General features: G+C 49.6%; 1 protein-coding gene across 1 annotated transcript in view; it reads right to left on the bottom strand.

Moving 5' to 3' along the window:
- Positions 1-18924, bottom strand: part of ACKR3 (atypical chemokine receptor 3) — a 132271-nt gene extending 113347 nt beyond the window's left edge. Inside the window, exons 1-3 of the mRNA XM_064660302.1 lie at positions 18718-18924; positions 18507-18639; positions 6336-6554 (exon numbers count right to left, since the gene is read on the bottom strand). The gene's annotated coding sequence lies outside the window, so the exon portion shown is untranslated. The remainder of the gene's footprint in view (positions 1-6335; positions 6555-18506; positions 18640-18717) is intronic.
- Between the last annotated feature and the right edge of the window lie 1015 nt (positions 18925-19939).

Below are 19939 nucleotides of genomic sequence, written 5' to 3'. Positions count from 1 at the left end.
GTACCACAAAGCACGCGCAGGACGTACCATTTCAGTAACATCCTACTCTTGTCCACTGAAGAGCCCCGCGGAGCAAAACAACCAAGATACTTCACAAAACTCATCCGGGCTGACCAAAGAGGAACAGCGCTATTTTTTTTGTGTGTCTTTTTCTTTCTTTTTTCGTTTTCTTGCAGCTCACATCTGACATCATCAGGTTGGCTATCGTCCCCGGGTGTGAAATCCGCAAAGTACATCGCGGCCAAATAAATGTCAGGCGACTAAATCTGTCTTCTGCAGCATAAATGATGATACTATCGCTTTCAGCAGGGGAATCTTTAAGCCATTTTATCTGCACTCCCTCAAGCGTAGTAGAATTGATCTGGCTGATACACGGTACCGTAAAACATTTACCACAGGCTCTGGGCAGCATCTTGTCAAGCCCAGCTCCAGCTGCATTAAGACAAAATGGCAAACTAAGGGGCTTTGTATCTCTATCCAATTTTAAATTTAAATTCTGCTCCATCCTCCTCCCTTCTCTTGAGTTCTATTTTACAAAGTATCCCCTGCATTTAATGATTATTACATAGCTTTGAGAAAAGAAAAAAAAGTCAGAACTTGACTGCTGAGTAGATCTGCTGGGCTTAAGTTTTCTTTTTAGAAGAGTGCTTTGATTTAAAGACACTCCACCATCACAGTTGGCTCCACAACTGCCTCTTCCCCACCCTTTTGCTTTTCTACATCTACTTTCCTTGCCGTTTTTGCACTTTCTTTTACCTGCAGTGGAAAGCAAGGGGTTCCTTGTTAACTTCCTCACCAGCAGAAGGAAGGGACCCAGCAGACTCTCATGGCTTAGGCAAAATCTAAAGCAGAGCTCTTAATTGCTGTTGTGCTTTTGGGGCAGCTTAAAAAATGCTGTCCCTGCCACTGGGAGCCTCCCACCTCACAGGGCTCACAGTACCCCCCCAGCAACAGCCAGCTGCCTTGGCTCATGACCACCATGCTCCAGTCAAGCAAGCTTTGGAGTGCCCTGTCTGCAGGCTCTGGCTTTGAACACACTGAAGTAAAGATGGAGAGATGGGTTTACAAAGGATGGATCCCACCTTGATCCCTCATGGCTTCACTTGAGGTGGAGGATCAGGTCAGCCAGTGCACCCACAGCCTCCACCATGGACACTTCCAGCATCCCAAACAAGGGTCACCTTGCTCTTCCCGCACCAGCAGCCCCAGCAAGGTGAGCTACTCACTGATGCTGCCCCAGCATGGCTGAGGGGCCAGAGAACAACATCCTTGATCCCACCACAGCACCTCCTGGTGGGGCTTACAGGATCATTGAGGGGAGAGTAAGCAGGGAAGAGCTGGGACAGGCTCCCTCTTCTTGTCCCCTCTCCCAGAAAAGGGATGTTGGTTGACACAGCACCTCTCGCTCCTCCATCTGCATAATTGGCTCTTCCCAAAGGTCCCGCTCTCCCTGCCTGCCAGGGATACAGGCTAGGAAGAGAAGAGAGATAAGGGAGGAGATAGGACTTGAGGCACTATTGTCCCAGCAGAGGGGAAGCCAGTGGCACTAACAATGAGGGGGGCCATGCACACATTCAGGGGAGATCAAATCTCTCCACAAATAGGCCCAAATTGGCCCCATGAGGAGATCTTTCCTATGGCTTTCATCCTGCTGGCCTGATGAAAGACAGAGTTGAGATTCAAACCAAATTAAACACGGATTTTGCTAAAATACTGGTTAAAGAGGGAGCTGCAACAGTGGTAGCTCTCTGTGCTGGGACAGACGATCCTCCAGCTCCACCTCAGGAAAGCAGAGAACCATTTAACCCATGTTTATGCAGGGCAGAAGAGCTGATGCTTTCTCCCAAGAGACACAGGCCCCCCTCAAGCTGCCTGTACCATCCTTTTGGTGCAGGCACCTGGGATGTGCGCTGCCCAGGCACAGCTCCCCTGGATACTTGCTTCATCCCAGGGCTGCCAGTGGGAAAGAGGGATGGGTCTCCTGCCAGACCTCACCCAGGGTCCCACCGCTACCACTGTGTCCCCAGCACAAATCCTTTCCAAGCCTCTCACACACAGGGAGAAGCAGCACCATCCCCAAGTCCCTGTATCTCAAAAACCTGCAGCAACTAAAGGAAACTCCCTAAAAGCCAGAAAACTCCCAAGTTCCATGGCACAGATCACCAGTTCCTGCTGGTATTTGGGAGCAGCAAAGCAAGCAGAGCAGGAGGAACACTGAGCTACTCCCATAACACCCCACAGAAGTAGCACGGATGGGCCTGAACTTATTCTGGGAAGGTACACGGTCCAACAAGGGGAGCAGGCTCATTCCACATCTCAGGACCACAGCTCAAAACAACCTCCATGACAGGGCTGTGACCGTCCACTGCCAAGCCTCCAGCACATCCCTCAGGAAGAAAAAACTCAGACTTGGCTGTGGGGTGTCAGATTCTGACAGAGAGGCACCAACAGGGCAGCAGAAAGCCCCTGAAGCGAGGGCTTACATCACATTGGGGACACCACGGCCACCAGCGAAGGAGAGGGAGCACCACCAGCCCAGCTGCTCACTCAGAGCCACACTGGGGATCCCACCAAACACAAACGATGCTCAGCCCAAACCCCAGCCTGTCTCCTGTCCAAGAGCAGGGCTGCTGCACGCACGTGCATCCATCTGTCTGTGCATCCATCTGTCCGGGGCCGCCCGCGCTTCGCATCCCCAGTGCGGCCATAAAAACCCGACACCGCCCGGCCTCCCGGGCTCCGAGCCCTGCTGGGCAGGATGGCTCTACCCTGAGATTACAGCCCTACCAGCGGGGCTGTAGTCTGGGATTAGCTGCTGTAACCCGAGCTCTGACTCCCACCCGGATTAGCTGGGAGGTGTAGGGGGGAACCCACTAGACAAACTCAATAAAGCCACTCTGTGCTCCTAAAAAAAAATACCTTCAGCGCTCTCTACAGACAGCACAGTATCCAAAAAGCTGGTGAAGGCAGTTGGGGCTGCATTTTCTGTCCACAGCACTGCAAAGCTCTTGCAGGCCATCAACCCTTCACCCGGCAGGCATGAGTGCTCTGTCCAGCCACTGGAGCTGGCAGGAGTTATGACACGAAGGAAAGGAGACACACATGAAATCCTGCTCCAGACACCCAGAGCTGTCCTGGGACAGCACACTCCTCATCCCACCTCCTGCACAGGACTTGCTGCAGGCTGCGAAAAAGAAACAGGCACAAGCATCCCTGCCCAGAAGGGCAGCCCAGCACTGTGTGGCAGCGTCCAAGCCCTCAACAATTTAGGGAACTTCTCAGCACCCCGTCTGCCACCCAGAGTATCCCACAGCCCAGTCCTGCCTGCACTCAGATCTGCTTCCCAGCTGCTCAGGGGTGCGGGCAAACTTGGCTTAGCCCTTCCTGAGCGGAGAAGGAATCGAGCTATGCCAGGAACAGTCAGGATGGCTGGGCGGGTTGCCACCCACACACCTTCACCATTCCCACGTCAAAGGACCAGCCTGGCTCTCCAGCATGGGCAGCACAGCCCCTTCTCCAGGCTGCGTGGCCTCCACAAAAGGACACCCAATGCCCTCCAGGGGCTATGCAAGACTGAGCCCAGCACATTTAAACTCTTCTGCAGTTCCGAGCTGAAAAAACAAACACTAACGGTGGGGGAAAGCAGCGTCCGATGGAGCTGCGGGGTCACACCTGGGCACCCGGGGGCACCCAGCGGGAGAGCAGTGCTCCTGCCGGTCCCCCGGACCCTCCCGCCACGAGGAACCCAGGTGGGGGGCGAGAAGAGGAGGCTCCCGCCACGCAGTGCGAGCCGAGGGATGCGGACACAGCCGGGGAGGCTGCGGGGGCTTGGACCGTGGGAGCGCGGCTGCGGCGGCCAGGACACCCGGGCCGGGCTGGGGACCAGCTGGGGACCAGGACACCCGCGGGGCGACCCCCCCACACACCTCCCGCATCCCGTGCGGGGCTCGGCAGGGCCGCCCCTCTCTTACCTCCCGTGCCGGAGGAGCGCTGGCGGAGCGACTGAACGCGGCACCCGCGCCCATCCTTTATGGCCGCACCGAGGGCCCCGCCCACGGGGGCGGCTCCGCCGGCTCGGAACACACCCGGCCCCGGCTCCGAACACACCCGGCACGGCACGGCACGGCACGGCCCCGGCTCCGAACACACCCGGCCCCGTCTCGATACAGACCCGGCCCCGGCAGGGTGGCGGCGCCGAGCGTGCGGGGGCTCCGGAACGGGAGCGAGGGGTGCGGACGGCGAGGGGTGACACGGGACGGGGGGGGAGAGAAGGCGGGGAGAAGAGGGGGAAAGAGAGAGAGGAAAGGAGAGAGGGAAGCGAGGAAAAAAAGAGAAACAGAAGCCACGAAAAGAAAAGAAAAAGAGGGAAAGAGAGGGAAAGAGAGGGAAAGGAGTAGCAAAATACTGAGGAAAAAGGGGGGAAGGGGAAAAGATGGAAGAAGAACAGATGATGGAAGAGAGGAGGGCAGAACAGGGAGAAAAGGAAGAAGAGGAGAAAAGAAAGAAGGGGAGAAAAGGGGCGGGGGGGGGGGATGGGAGGAAAAAAACCCCAGAGTTAAAAAGGGGGGAGATGAATGAAGAGAGAAGGGGAGAAAAGAAGGAGGAAAAGAAAATAGAGGAAAGGGTGAGAGGAAAAAAAAGTGAAAAAGCTGAGAAAAAGAGAAGGACAGAGCAGAGAGAAAATATATAAGAGGAAGAAAAAAGAAAAGCAGGTTTCTGGTTTGATTTGTTTTCCCCTTGCCACTGTAAATACTGAGCAGACCAGGCAAGGGGAGGCAGCAGATCCTCACCTCTGCTCCCTCCCCAAAGGCAAGAAAAACTAATGCCAAGGGAAACTAACGCCAAGGAAAAGTGACAAGAGGCCAGAGAGTCACTGACTAAAACTGAAAATCCCTTCCTTCACACTGCTGCTGAGCACAGGGAAGGCAGGGGGGTAACAGAGCCCATGGGAGGGAAGGGGGTTGGTCTGTCTGTCCTTCATCCCAGAGAAGATGCTGGGATTAGAGGACTATCAACCTGCCGACCTGCTGATCCCTAGATCTGCACATACCTCCAGGCTGCTCTGAAAACACCAGGTGACCTGGAGCAGGGTCACCCTGCCCAAACCCTGCTGCTGGAGCCCACACCAACATGTAGAGTTCCCAGAGCCTAAATCACCTTGGCACTGCTGAGCCACTGCCCAGCCAGGGGATACAGCTTAGCTAACACATTTCAACCACTGCTTTTTGGAAGATATAGGGCTAAATTTTAGCCCTTGCAACCTGGGGGCTTCAACACCCCCAGAAAGCATGTATTTTGTTTCCCCAAAAATGCTTAATCCTATTTCCCCAGGCAACGAACAGGAGAAGGGGAAAGGCTTCAAACTGAAAGAGAGTAGGTTTAAATTAGATATCAAAAAATAATCCTTCCCTGTCGGGGTGGTGAGGCCCTGGCACAGGTTGCCCAGAGAAGCTATGGCTGCCCCATCCCTGGAAGTGTCCAAGGCCAGGTTGGACAGGGCTTGGAGCAATCTGGGCTAGTGGAAGGTGTCCCTGCCCATGGTAGGGGGTGAAACCAGATGATCTTTGAGGTCCCTTCCAACCCAAACCATCCTATGATTATATGATTAAACCTGCTGAAAAATGCATGCTTAAAAAGAGAACATATTTTCCCACAAAAATGTCCAGCACAAGCTATCAAGCTTAAACCAAGTCAGAAATGCAGCAAAACAAGACATTTTACTCTGTGGTGGAAGAGACCCATGTAAAAAGAGTGAGGGTGCAGGTTAAAAGGACTCCCAGCTGCAAGCAGAGCAGTCTTAATTCTGGGAAAAAAAAAGACATTGATATTTTACATGTACTCTTTTTCTCAGCTCACAATTCCTTAATTCTGCCCCCATCGAAGAACAGAATCAAGTACATCACACTTACACTTGCAGATGTGACAGCACAATCAGCTTCAGCTTTTCTGCCAGAACAGAGAAGATTAAGCTGTAGATATTGCACTCCTGCAGCTCCAGGCATGCCTGGTGCTCCTCCCAGCTCAGTCCCACGCATCCCCAGAGACCTCCGACAGCTCCCAGCAGGCACTGCACTGGGGTGTCCTGGGGAGCACATGGCACAGAGACATGCTGAGGAGAGGCCTGACTGGTGGGCCTTTGGTGGTGCCTCTGTCCCCACCGAGATCTGGGCTGCCACAAGCTCCAAGTGCCGCCCTGCAGCATGGCCACAGAAGCCACCAGGACCATCCCATCCTCTGGCTCACACACTGCCGGGGGTTTGGGTGCCAGGGAACGAGGAGAACAGAGGGACAAATCTCCCACCATTTCAAAACGGAGAGAGTGTGATGTAAGGTACCTCATCTCCCTTCCTGACCCCCATTTTTCTTGGATGAGGTCCTCCAAACTTCACAGCTGTCAGTAAGCAAAGTGTTTCAGCATCTGCTCAAATTCCAAGCGCTCAACCAAGTCCATAGATTTGGTGGGATTGAAGCACGATGAGTTCAGACAATGACAGGATTATGTTTAAAAATAAGCATTGTACTGAAGCACTTGGCTAAATCAGGCTCTGAAAATCCTAGGGAAAAAAAAAATAAATAAAGTTACTCCAGCAGAACTCCAGTCACTCAGCCAAAAAAGCAAGTGGAGTGGTTTTTCCTTAGCTGGTGTGCCAGAAAATAACACCAAGTAGTCCAATGTCTTCCACAGCTCTCTAAAAATACCAGCCAGCACCTGCAACCACAAAGCTGCTGGGTGTCCAGGAGTCACTGGCAACCTTCCCTCACCTGCATTTTGCCAAGGGCAGAGCCCTCGCTGTCCTCTCTGGGTTCCTCCCTTCAGCAATCTTTTCATGGGGAGCATGTTCCTCACACAGGACAGCCAGGGCCTGTTCCCTTTCCATTGTGACAGGTAGATTTTGCTCAGTGTTCAGGCATGACAAAACTGAATGATACAAAACCACCTCCCCAGAACAGAGCAAGCAGAGCTGGGCACCCCAGATAAGATCAGCAGAGGATCTTGCCATGATTAATTGGGATCTGCTGCCAATCCAAGCAGGTGTCCCCAAAGATGTGATTGCAGATAGTCCTGTAGCCAACAACACTTGTAGATGCAGCTGTCCAGGTGATCCACCACTCACAGGAATAGGAGAGCCAGGGGTGTTCAGCCTGGAGAAAAAAAGGCTTCAAGGAGACCTTAGAGTCCCTTCCAGTGCCTAAAGGGCCTGGAGTGCTAGGACAAGGAGGAATGGCTTCAAACTGCCAGAGGGCAGGGTTAGATGGGATATTGGGAAGGAAATTTTTCCTGTGAGGGTGGGGAGGCCCTGGCACAGGTTGCCCAGAGAAGCTGTGGCTGCCCCATCCCTGGAAGTGTCCAAGGCCAGGTTGGACGGGGCTCGGAGCAACCTGGGCTAGTGGAAGGTGTCCCTGCCCATGGCAGGGGGTGGAACAAGATGATCTCTGTAAGGGCCCTTCCAACCCAGAGCTTTTTATGATTCAAGAAATAGGGAAAGCAAAGTTCTGCAGCTTTCACCTGCTACACAGGAGTCTGTGGCAACATGATGAGGAGGGACTGGCCACCTTCACAGGGCAGCAGGGAACCTAATTATGTTCACAAACCTCATTAGGTTTGTCTTGAGGTCTTTCCACAACAAGCTTCTGCTTTCCCCAGACGATGGGGGGCCCTGCATAAGGTCAATGCTCCACTGTGCTCAGCACTGCAGATAAACACACCTAAGAGCGAGCTCTGACTCTCAGAGATAGGTACAGCAGGAGAGGAGGCACCGAGTGCTGGGCAAAACACAGCACTGAAAGCCAGATCATTATTTAATGCTTTGTTTCACATTCATATTTTGTTTAACGGCCTGAACTACAGCAATATATTCTTTTATGCTCCAAAAGCACAAACTTTTACTAATGGGGGAGAGAGAAAAAAAAAAATCAGTCATTTCCCACAATCTCCACAGCTTCTCCCTGTTGACATTGGGAATGCAGACTGCAAGCATCCTCATTTTCTCTTAAGGCTTCCCTTTCCAGCTGGGAGGCAGATGGAAGTTGATACCCAGCCCTGCCTACTCAAGTCAACAGAAAGTTTAAAAAATAAAAAAATGCAGGTTGGCAGCTTCGAGTGCTAGAAAGACGTGGTTTTTGGGGGGTGAGAGAGAAAGCCAATAAGGCAAAGTGCCATATGTGTTGGGTGGGGGAGCTTTTCGATCGCACAGCAAACATCCAAACGGGACAAAGGGAGAGGTTTCCCCATCGCACAGGAGAGGGTTTGCGTGCGGCAGGAGCGAGGCGGGAGCAGCACCGCGCTCACGCAGAGAACGCTCCAGCCAGAGTGCAAACACCCACATCGCCTGACAGAGCCAGGGAGAGCCCTGGAGGAAATCAGGCTGTGATCCATGAAGTGTACAAAGGTAAAAAAGAGCTTCCTGCAATCCTTGGAGCCAGCGCCAGCAGGCCGCTGCATGAAAACACAGCACTGCTTCCTCCCTCTTTCGAGACATCTCGTTCTCTGTCCTCTCCCAGTCACGTTCCTCACCACATCGGTTGGATGATGGATGGAGGAACAAGCCACTACGCTAACAAAAGGAATAAATAGATGACTGCATCAGGAGTCCCCTCTGAAATCACAGCAGAAGGGAAACGAGCAGCAAGTTTCCAGCAGACAGCGACTGCGGTACTGCCCAGCTCCACTTCCCCTGCCAACAGAGAACAATCGAGTCATTTAGTGCCAGACCATGCCTAGAGCAGTGTCAGCAGCCATCAGGAAAGCCACAGGGCTGGTGTCCTGTCCAGCTCCAGCCCATCCGGTTTGGAAGAGATGCACGATGAGGAAACCAAGGGAAGAGAGCAGGGAGAAGCAGCCTCCCCATCACTGCACTTGAGGCAACACAGGGAAGGGACCTGTGCTCGTAGGCTGCTTCACCAGTGTCCTCCTCTGAGCAAGGATGGAGAAAGCCAGAGGTTCCCCAAACTGAAGGAAGGGAGTGGGAAAGCCAGTGCTCGGGAAACGGAGGCAGAAGGAAGCTGACCTCTTAAAAATGGAGTAAAAAGGAAGAGAAGTCCAGGGAGAGGCTGCCAGGGCAACCACGACCCATCCTAGGGCAAGGCTTCTGCTTCCCCTAGCCCAGCCTAAATCACTAACCAAACAATCAAAGAGAAATCACAGTACAGACTTCCCCTCCTCCTCCTCCATACCACCCACCTGTTAGTTTAAAGGTTCATGAGATACAATATTTTTACTGCAGAAACCCCTCAGGGGGCTGGTTTCCATCTACACTGCAGCTCCAAAGCTGCATTTTCACCTTCTCCACCACAACAATAAGGACCAAAGTGAAGGGGAAGATTTTCGGGCTCCAGCATCTGTGGTTTGAGGCAGCACACGCTGAAAGCCCTGCAAAGAGCTGCCGGGAGAGATCCGTGTGTTCCAGTGCTGCCCAACCCCGGGGCCGTCAGCACTCGCCTGCTGACAAGTGACGGTGAACAGCCCTGATTCAGGGAGACAACACAAAGCACACGGATCTTCACGTGGCCTCTGACAGCTGGGCCACCCAGGATTTTAACCATTCTCTGGCTTTTTCCACCCAAAGACGGAATCACAGAATTACTGAGGTTGGAAAAGACCTCCAAGACCACCGAGTCCAACCTGTGCTCGATCCCCACCTTGTCACCCAGCCCAGAGCTCTGAGTGCCATGTCCAGTCATTCCTTGGACACCTCCAGGGATGGAGGGGGGACGCAACAGGAGAAGAGTGTAAGATCTTGCCCACCTGCATGGTAGGGTATTTTCTGTCAATCCCAGTAACCTTTCCCAAAGCCAAGCAACTCAGCAGGATCCCTGAGGAGAGGGTGGCAGAGCATTTGATTTACTGTTTTCAATGTGATGAGAGCTTTTAGGGAAATCAGTTGTGGTGCAATTAGGAATATTACCCCTGTTTTAATAACTACTGGAGATGGCTCTCTCTCCTTCACAGTTCATTTCCCTCTTACCCTTTCCACTAAATAAAGGTGTTACCTATGGATGTTATTTGCTGCTTCATAATTGGCATTACTGCCATTTATTAGAGGGCGTGCTGGAGTGTGACCATGAGGAGGATGAAACCAAACCCTGAGCCAGAATCCTGCCTGGAGCAGCCAAGCAGCCAGCAGAGAACACTTTTCAGAGGCACTGATTTTTACATAAACACTATCCATAAACTTCTCCTCTCTGCACAGCACAGTCTCAAACTAGCAGGGTGACATTAACGTGGCAAGGGCAGGTTTTGACAGAAGCCATGCTATGGCAGGAAAACCTGCATTGGTGACAAGTAGCCCGCCAGGGACAGAGAGGAAAGAAAGGAGTTGGAATGAGGGTGATGGGATCCCCCCCTACCTTCCCTTGCTTCCATGGGAAAGAGTCCTGCTAGGTGTAAAATGACTGAATATTACAGGCCAGTAAGAAATAAAAAATTCATTAAATCATAAATCTTTTGGAAAGCGGATCTACTGGGGAGATTATATTCACTTTTCATGGACATATTAATTCAACGGTGGCATATTATATTGTTCTCTGTGGGGGAAAAAGGCATATTGTTTTAAAGTATGATGTTTAGAGCAGTCCTTTAGGAAGGAAAATAAATATAATCTTGGCAAGGAACACTGACTGCATGAGCACCGAGGAAGGGACATTAAACACAGGGCCCAAGTTCCAGCTGCTGACAGTCAGCAGAGCTGGACTGGAGTTCCTGGAGCTAAGCCCGAGCATGGGAGCTGAGAATGACAGTCACCCCCATTTAGCAGCAACTCCTTGAAAATGTTAAGTAAATAAAGTCAGTGTGGGACTGGTCTCATGGCCCCCTTCCACACATATTGGTCCCACTCCATCTTTGGCTTCCCACCTCTCTCCTGACCCCACAAATGTTGTGTTCCTTTGAAACAGGCACATGCCTCCTCCCTTTGTCCCTCCGTACCTGTAACAGGGTGGTCAGCACAGCCCCACGTGGGACGTAGATTTGAACTCCTCTAGCTTGGCTCCAGGCACGGAGGGCACTGGGATGAGACTCCTGCCCACCATGCACATTCTCCAGACACTCACTCTAAGCACAGGTCCCTGAGGAGCCCTGCTGTCTCCTGTTCCCTCAGGAGGAACCTGTGGATCGTGACAAAAGCTCTCACAACAGCTACAGGAAGGGGTTCAGCAAACATAACTTACTGTACAGCAACTGCTCATGTCCTTGTCCTTCCTCTGTGGTAACTCCCAATCCAAAGTATTTTATTCCAGTGGAACAAGGGGAAAAATCAGTTTAAGATTTCTGCACAAGATAACAGCGACTGCTGAGCAGCTCCTGAGCCCTAAAACAATTCATGCCCCTTTAACCACATCACCCTCTCAGCCAGCTCAGGCACAGATAACCCACTTGACCCATCAGAAAAGATGGGATTTGCTTATCACGCCAACTGCATTGTCCCCGTGCAAACTCCTGTGGACTTCCCGCTTCCCTCCTTCCCTTTGCCCAGCTATGTCTCTGACAGCTTCCCCGAACACCCCAATGAGGTGTGAAATTTAGGGCATCACAGAACTGCACACGGGGCTGTTCCCAGGGAATTACATGTCTAGATAAAATGAAAAAGGGCTGAGAAAACATTAACCACGAACAGCCCAAACAACAAAGTCAGCGCACACCCCACAGACTCCTAATACAACACTAAGCCAGCTGTACCTTAGTTGTGTATTTGCCATGTGTATCCAACACCTGCTCGAGATGAAAAACACTAATAAGGCTGTATTTTTTTTTTCCATACCTGGGCCAGGTTCCCAGCTGAAACAAGCAGTTTATACCAGCCAAACACTTGGACACTTAATTTCTGTGGAAACCCTTGTTGCTGGGAAGTTTAACACTGGATTGATATTCAAGGCACACTGGTAGCAGCACATAGCCCAACACTGTAGGAAGGCAGAGAGGTCTTAGACTACTCATATAATCCAATGTGAGCAGAAGAAGGAGGCAGTCTGAGCTTTAGCTTTTGCCCAGGGCCCCTGGAAAGCTAATTCTATCTGATTACACCACTTCTTTTCTTTTTTTTTTTTTCCATAGAAGAAATAAACAGTCTATTGTACCAAACATAAGGCTGCCTTCTTTTGAAGGAAGATTTATCATCCAGGATAAATCCATGAGTTCATTCCATTTTAGCCACAAGTCCTCAAAGCTGTGTTTTTCACTTCACGATGCAGTATCAGTTGGTCCCGCCTCTGTGCCAGGCAGTCCCCAAAAGAGATTACACTTTTCCTTAAAATAAAAATAATAAAAACAAATGCAGACCATCTCATCAGTTGCTTAAAGCTTGCATAGCAAATTCCATGCAGGCGTGTTAGAGCCATGCAAACACATCCATAAGGAGCTGGGACTGGCTCCCCTTCAGACCACAAACACCAGGAATGCAACGGGAGCAACCTGGTCTAGTGGAAGATGTCCCTGCCCAGGGAAGGGGGGTGGAGTGAGATGAGCTTTACTGTCCTTTCCAACCCAAACCATTCCATGGTTTTATGGCATGACATTGCTCATGAAGAGAAGTGACTGATGGGTGACAAAATCTGCTGTCAGTTGCCCCAGGAGAGGACCCAGCTCTGAAATAAGAAGGATTGCTCGGTGCCTTCCCTACACCAACAGGGGCTCTGTTGTACTGAGCCCGAACCCTGAACTCGTCACAATGTCACTCTGTCTTTGGATCCCATATCCTGTCGGGGAATCTTCTGGGAATGTATTTTGGTTCAGACTTGGGTCAAGGAGAGCTGACTTGACCTGAAAATAAATCCAGGCGATCTCGAGCTGAAGAGCTATTGACTACTGTTTGCAATACAATAAAGTGAGCAGATCAAACTCGGCTGAAAGCCAGGGTTAACATAAATCCAAGCAGAAAGGGGAACAAGAAAATTCATTCACCACCATGACAAAGGGGACATTTTTTTGCATTGGTAGTATTCAGAGCAGGGACTGAAAGCACTTCCCTGGCAGCAATTTTAGTGTCCCATACGGTGTGTGCTGTTTAGCCGTGCTGAGATCTCCGCCACACTGGCAGGAAGATAAGAGGTGTGTGACTGTGTGTGTGTGAAAAAAGGGGTGGTGGGTTCTTCTTTTTTTTTTTTACCATTTTTAACGTCACGAGCAGGAATTCCTCTGCTCAGGCACAGGGCAGCTTTTGTGAGAGGTATTTTATATGGATCCCCAAGGAAAGGTCTCAGTGGCCAGGCTCTGAGCACTCCTGTGTGCACATGTGAGCAATAACTCCTGGTTTATGCTCCAGGAGAAATGCTGGTTGTACTCGCTGAAGCTCCAGGATGAAATCTTCTCCTGGCTCATGCTAAGGGGAGTTGTACCACTACCTTCCCTGAAGTTAGCCTTTCTCCTCTGCTAGGAGCTTTTATAACATTTCTTGGATAAAGCAAGTTTCAATCCAGCTGATACTTCCTGGGTCTGTAGTGCAGGTAGCTCCCTGCCCACGCTGCAATACATCCTCAGAAAAAAGGGGACAATCTCCCCCAACTCTCCTCCTCCTCAGATCCAGAAGCAGCAGCTTGACTCACCAGCCCCTACCCATAACACATTTCTCACTCAGTAAATTTTCCAGCTTCTGGTTGTCCAGCAAAGACTCAGGAGGATTCTCTGTCCACCCAGCAGCCAAAACACAGTAATTTGGAAATTTTGCCAAAGTCACAACTTTACCAGCAAAGCTGTCCTACAAGGGTCTGACACAGGCATCCTCCAGAACAAGCTGTAGATAACAAGAAGACCTACTATCCTTTGACATCACCTTTTTATGCCCATTCTCAGTATCCTCAGAGTTCTCCTCAGCATGAGCTTGCGCATGATCCCAGCCTAGAGCAACTGGTTCATCTCAGAGGAAATATTAAATGCAGTGTAGTCCTTCTGCTGGCATTCATTACCCACTCCATTTTACAAATGGGGTCTGGTCAAATCCCTCTAGTCTTCCCAGACAAGATGGACCAGGGTAGCTGCTTTCAGGAGATGAAGGCAGCCTCTGTGGGAAGCACGAGTGCCACATTCCTCATTTGAGTGCAACTATTTCTAAACACAGCTCAGGGAAAGCTGCATATTTATTTTTTCTATTGCGTTAAAACCCATTTTATTAACCAACTTGTACTTTAATGTAGATGATGCCTTTGTTTATAGAATAAATTATGCTGTTCCTTCCCATCTCCCACTGCGATTGCATGATTCCTGGTCAGATTGTATAATGTTTGATCTAAGAATGTATAAACTCCACTAAACAAAGCTGCAATAGAAAGCTGAATAATAAGTCAGGCTCCAACTTCTCTCGGGGGAAAAAAAGGTGAGTTTGACAAAGTAACATGCTGAGAGAGCCTGGGAATCTTTCCGATGAAACAAAGTATTTTAAGAGGGTCTCAATATTCAAACTCAGCGTTTCAGATCTGCACCCTTTAAAGTTGACAGGAACTTCACCTCTGACTCAAGCAAAATCTTCACAAAGTGGGATTTCTTTTATAACTGTGTGAAAATCAACACTTTCACTTGCAATTCGCAGCACCACAGCCCTGCTCACGTTTTTGCTCCAGAAACAAGTTGCACATGAATATTCACAGCCAAGCAATGCCAGCTCACAGAAACTTTCTAGTGCTGGGAAGTTCTTTACACGACTCTCTCTCTTCCAGATCAGGAATGACAGAAAAAAGGCACAGAGCAGTCGCCCCACAGTGACTTTGCAGGTGGTTGCCCAGTCGCTTCCCACCTAACCTGCAGTGCAGCGAGGATTTGCTCTGCCGAGGCAAGTCTATGGAATATACACATGGAAGCACAAGTATTTTTGAACGGGCACATCTTCCCTTCACAAAAAACATCCATCATCACAGTAGCTCAATGTCTCAACCCCTCTTTTCCCTGAGACATATGTTTTCAGGAGCGTCTTAATGCTCCTTTTTTAAAAGTCATTTCCGCCTAGAACAGCAAGGAACATGAGGAAAACCAATCCTGGAGATTTTCTAGCACTCAGGAGAGGTCCCAGTGAGGAGGAAGACCTGCACAGTCTTTTATCCATTACCTGCCCCTTCTTTGCTCAGGTATCGAGTGCATTGCAGTCACAGTATCTGAGCACAGCATGGCAGCTCACACCAATAAAACTAATTAGAAAAGAGGGAGAATCATGGGTTTTAATATCCTAAGCTTGATGGAGAGGGAATTAAGCCTTTTTTTTAATGCAGCAAACAGTCTTCAACTTAAAGCTGTGGTTATTTCAACTCTATCTCTCCTGACCGGTGTAATTCAGCCTGAAGCAGGACAAGAATAACAAGGAAGGGAAATCACTCAGGAGTAGGGGGTGGAAAAAACACTGATACTGCCTCATGAATAGTCACATTTCAAAGCACACGAATGAACCCCAGCAAAGCAGTGGAAACCAAAGTTACGAGCTCAGTTACCAACCAGACCTGGGGCAGAGACTCTGCCTAGAACTTTAAAAATCCAAGCAAAATGTCATTCCTTGGTGGTGTTCCATCCTTAAGCCAGTCTGAAGTCATTTCCAGGATCTGATGGGTGGAGTTACATCATGTACTGGATAGCCAGAGGCTACCCTGCTCCTCCCTTTGCAGGAAGGATGTCCCATCCTCTCCTCCCTCTGCACGACCTTCGCTTTCCAGGGTCTTCTCCAGCACCTTTCAGCTGCACCAAGGCACAAAAGAAAAAGAAAGGAGCTGTTTTCCAGTCATGATATTACTGGCACTGAGAAAAAGGACATTCCCTGAGGCTCCTTTCCACTCTCTAAATAGCCAAAAATTTGTTCTCCACCAGAATAGCTTTCAAATGAAAGGTCAGAAAGAAACGTAGAGCTGACATCAAAACTATCAGTGTAAATTGGTGCAGCCCTTGCTGACCTCAAGGAAACCAGGAGAGTGGGAAGCAGAGAACCATGCTCCTCTGAGTTTAATATATTTATTTAAAACTGGATGCCAGGAAGGTGAACAAAAATAACGTTTGAAAGGAGAGAGGGGCTACTTACGGGATGGCAAGACAATTTGTGTTTACAGGGTCATGAGATAAATGCAACATGCCTCATCTGAAACAAATTGAGAACAAATTAAGCACCTAAATTGAGACAAACACTTGAGCCATTTATTAAGTCTTGCTTGGGGTATTAGAGAAAATTCAGTTTTAAAAGCAAGTTGCAGAAAGCTCTGGAACATGCCTTCTTGCTTTACAGAGCATCTTATAAGGATGAATCAGGTACTAAAGTTCTTGCCAGCAGTTATGTTGCTTGGCTGCCTTAAAAAGCAAACAAATAAACAAACAAAAAAAACCCCAACAATGCCTTATGATGCCTGATGGAAACTTCAGGCTAGTCCTGGAAAACTCCCCAGCCCACCAATAGAGCTGGTGGGGAGCGTTCCAACAGGCAGGCTTTGGATAGAAAGAAGGTTTTCTCACGAAAAAAAGTTGGGTTTCATGAAAATATTTCAGTTTTCCAGCAGGACAGAAATTGAAGGAATGACGTCTTAATTTTCAGGCAAGGTTAAGTCATCATTTGGTCTAGATCAGCTGCTACTCCCCACACCCTTCGTGAGTGAAGCTTTCTGCTGGAGCTCCATTAACACGATCCATCCAACCCTCTCCCAGGAGGGACATTGCTTCGTTGGCATCCCTCCTGTATCCTGAGAAACACAGTCCAGCCAGGGGAGAACGGAGGCAGCTGCTCCAGGCTCTTGCACAGAAACAGGAGGACTCAATCACGCTCTTAACATAGAGAAGAAAAAGATCCCCTTGGTTTTGCAGCCAAGCTGCAGTGATGAGTCGGGACGCTGATGGTCAAGCCCAGCGGTGTAATCGGTACACACCCACAGCTGGCTCAGGGAGCAAGGCAGGGGAATGTGTGGGTTATTGCACGGAGCCAGGGCTGGGAGCAGCAGGATTGCCACCAGGCCAGCTGCAACCTCTGCTGGTCGGGCTAAATCCTCTGCAGCCCCCAACAACCCATTAATGGCCAGATGGAATAAAGGGAGGGCAAAAGGCACTTCCAAGCGATCTGCAAGATCTTCACTGAGCAGATAATTGTTCCAGGCAAGAGGCCCACACATCAGGGGTGACTGGGCTTGCAAAACAGAGGTTACACATGCTTTCGGGGTTTTCCAGGTTCATCAAGGCATTTTGGTCCGTTCTTCAGGACTTGGGCATGAAGTATTTATTAGCACAGACAACTGGCTGGGTAGCAGGGACAGCTGGCCACAGTGGGGCAAACACCTGGTGCCTGTGACCAGGCGCTCCAGAACAACTTCTTGTGTGAGCGAGGACATGCCAGGAGGTCAGAAGCAAAACAAGAATGAATTTAGGGCAGACCCTGGGACTCCTAATTGGTCTCACAAGCGTGCACAGTGTGTTTGCACAGAGCAAAAGGTACTGCTCACTGCGTTTGGGCTGTAACTATCAATAATCCTTTGTGATTGCCCAGGAGTTCAGCGCAAGGAGTTCAGCGTCAGGTCAAGACGCCACAAACAATTCCTTTGCTCCAGAGATCAACGTGACGGGTATTTACTTCATGCCCTGAGCCATACAACCACTGTTAGTTCTGTGTCAGCTAATCTGAGCAGATGGGTGCACGCTGATGGAATCTCAACCCCTCAGGATTGTTTTGTCAAAGGACCATCGTGCCCTGCCTCACCTACAAGGATTTGCTGGCATTCCATGAGCACGCCTGGAAGAGCACTGAGCTGGAAATCCCAACATGGAGCCAGAAATAAAGACTATTTCTCTGTCTATGTACTGAACAGCAATCTCTTGACCTTCCCACTCGAGAAAAATTTACCTTTGTAAGATTTCAACCAGCATTTACATCCCCATAACAAATCCACACAGAACAGGGCAATGAGACAGATTAACTGGCTATGAGAGTTTTTGAGGTCAGTGAAGTCAACAGAGTAATTTCGTGTTGGGCTTCTTTCAAGTAATGTACAACAAAGCCACTTATTTACTCAAAAAGTATCTGGGATGACATAACCCTGCTCACACCAGCAAGACCCAACTGAGGCTTTTCACCCCTTGCCTACATTTGGCCATTGAAGTCTTCTCTGAGTTACACCTGAAACTTCACACTTTGGGACAGCTGCTTTTGGAATCCTTTAGGATCTGAGGCTACCAGTTAAACATCAAACAGCCTAACAAGGACTTAGACAGAAAGAGGGTAAAACAACACTCTTGAGAGTCAAAATGTGGCTCTGCTGAAGATAACATGAATTGTGTTTGGCCGAGACATCCAAGGTTAGACCTGGACAAAGTCACTCTTAGAACCAACAGTAAAACAGCGTAGTTCTAAAATACAACTGATTGCATCCACAGAGAATGACACTGCATAATAAAACCCAAGCTAAGAGTCCCACCACCAGCAGTACTTAGCAAAGACAGTCCATTCCACAAAGTCCCCAGTGGGAACCCCTGGGAGAGGATTCAAGAAGCAAAATGACCATGTTTAGAACTTGTCAGGAGCTTGTAACTTGCCACATAGGTTTCAGGAAACTCTCATACTTATTCCTACCTTCCTTTTCTCCTTCCTGCAGATCATACAAGGGTTTTAAAGTAAGCCTGGTACATGTCAATGCCATCTCTAAGGATCCTCGTTCCTGGGTGGATCCTCATTCCTGGATATTCACAAATGTTTTATTGCACAGCTGAAAAACAGGAGAAGAAATAAATTACAAAGCATCGTGAACGAACATGCCCTCCCATGAGGCACTTAAAGTACTTACAGGAATAATTTACAACTGCATTACAAAATCTCTTGTTCTTTAAAGTGATGCTGATGCTGCAAAAAAATATAAATCAATACTGCAGAGGGCTTTCAAAACTGCTGTTACTTGGGGTTTATGAGCAGGCTACGATGTCCAAGTTAAACGTGAGGGCTGCATGCCTACAAACCAGCTACGTTCTTCCCTTCTGTGGGCTTTAGGCTGTCAAATCAAATGCAGAAATAGCTTCAAAAAGGGTTCAGAAAATGTAGGCGCACCCCAAGAACCTGACAAATTGTGCCTGCTCTGACAGACACAAAGCCATCTGAACTACTGAGGAGCAGCAAAGCTTTAACACATGGGGAGTCACAGGCTTCTGGTGACACGGAGCTATTGGCAGCTGCCCTACTCATTATGCCCTGCCATCCTTTGAAGGCTATAAATCAATACCCCACACGCTGCTACAAGCTGAGCCCACGGGTCGGGACATTCTCTCACCCCCTCAGTGCAGGGTAACACATTGCTTGATCCTGCTATGGGGAGTGAAGAGGGGAGCGAGGAACAGAAAACCTCCAGCTTGCTGCTGCAGGTCTGGGGAGCATCAAGGAGCCTGGACTGTGGTCCCTCTGGGCAGGCACAGATGCCGCTGGTGGGTATTTGCCATGGCCCTGCGTGGCCAGGCTGACACCTTCAGCCCGGTGTCAGAAGGATGACTCCTACAAACACTGCCTCCACTCAAAGCCAACAATAACTTCAACAAGAGCAACCCTTCAGCACGAGAATACCATCACAAGGTGCATCTTTAAGGAAGCGTTTTAATATTGATCAACCCCAGGAACCCGCGTTTGCAAGGGATGAAAAAAGGCTTTAAGCACATACGACAGGATCACTGTTGTCCAAGCCTTTGGATGCCTTTGTTGCCCTATCAAGACACTCCAGCGACCCGCTGGGCTCGTCCCCCTCAATGCCAAAGGCTGGCTCCAGCCGCTTTTCATCGCTGTCTAAGAAATTATCACAGGAGACTTCATGGAATTAGGCCTCAAAAATGGGGATGTCAGTCCTCCAGGGGGACTAAGCCTGCCTCATGAAAGCGACTCCAGCCTTTGCTTTTGCTGCACAAGGTGTTTCTTTTTTACCCTGAGGATTTATATCAAAGCAAGACACTAGTCAAGACGCGGCGAGCCGCTGTACTTTGTACCTCTTTGTAGTTTATCAAGGTGAATGGCAGCAGAAAAAAAAACCC

The sequence above is a fragment of the Pseudopipra pipra genome, chromosome 7 (assembly GCF_036250125.1).
Source record: "Pseudopipra pipra isolate bDixPip1 chromosome 7, bDixPip1.hap1, whole genome shotgun sequence".
NCBI lineage: Eukaryota > Metazoa > Chordata > Aves > Passeriformes > Pipridae > Pseudopipra > Pseudopipra pipra.
The sequence above is the reverse complement of the archived record's forward strand: the minus strand, read 5'-3'. Positions and strand labels throughout refer to the sequence as shown.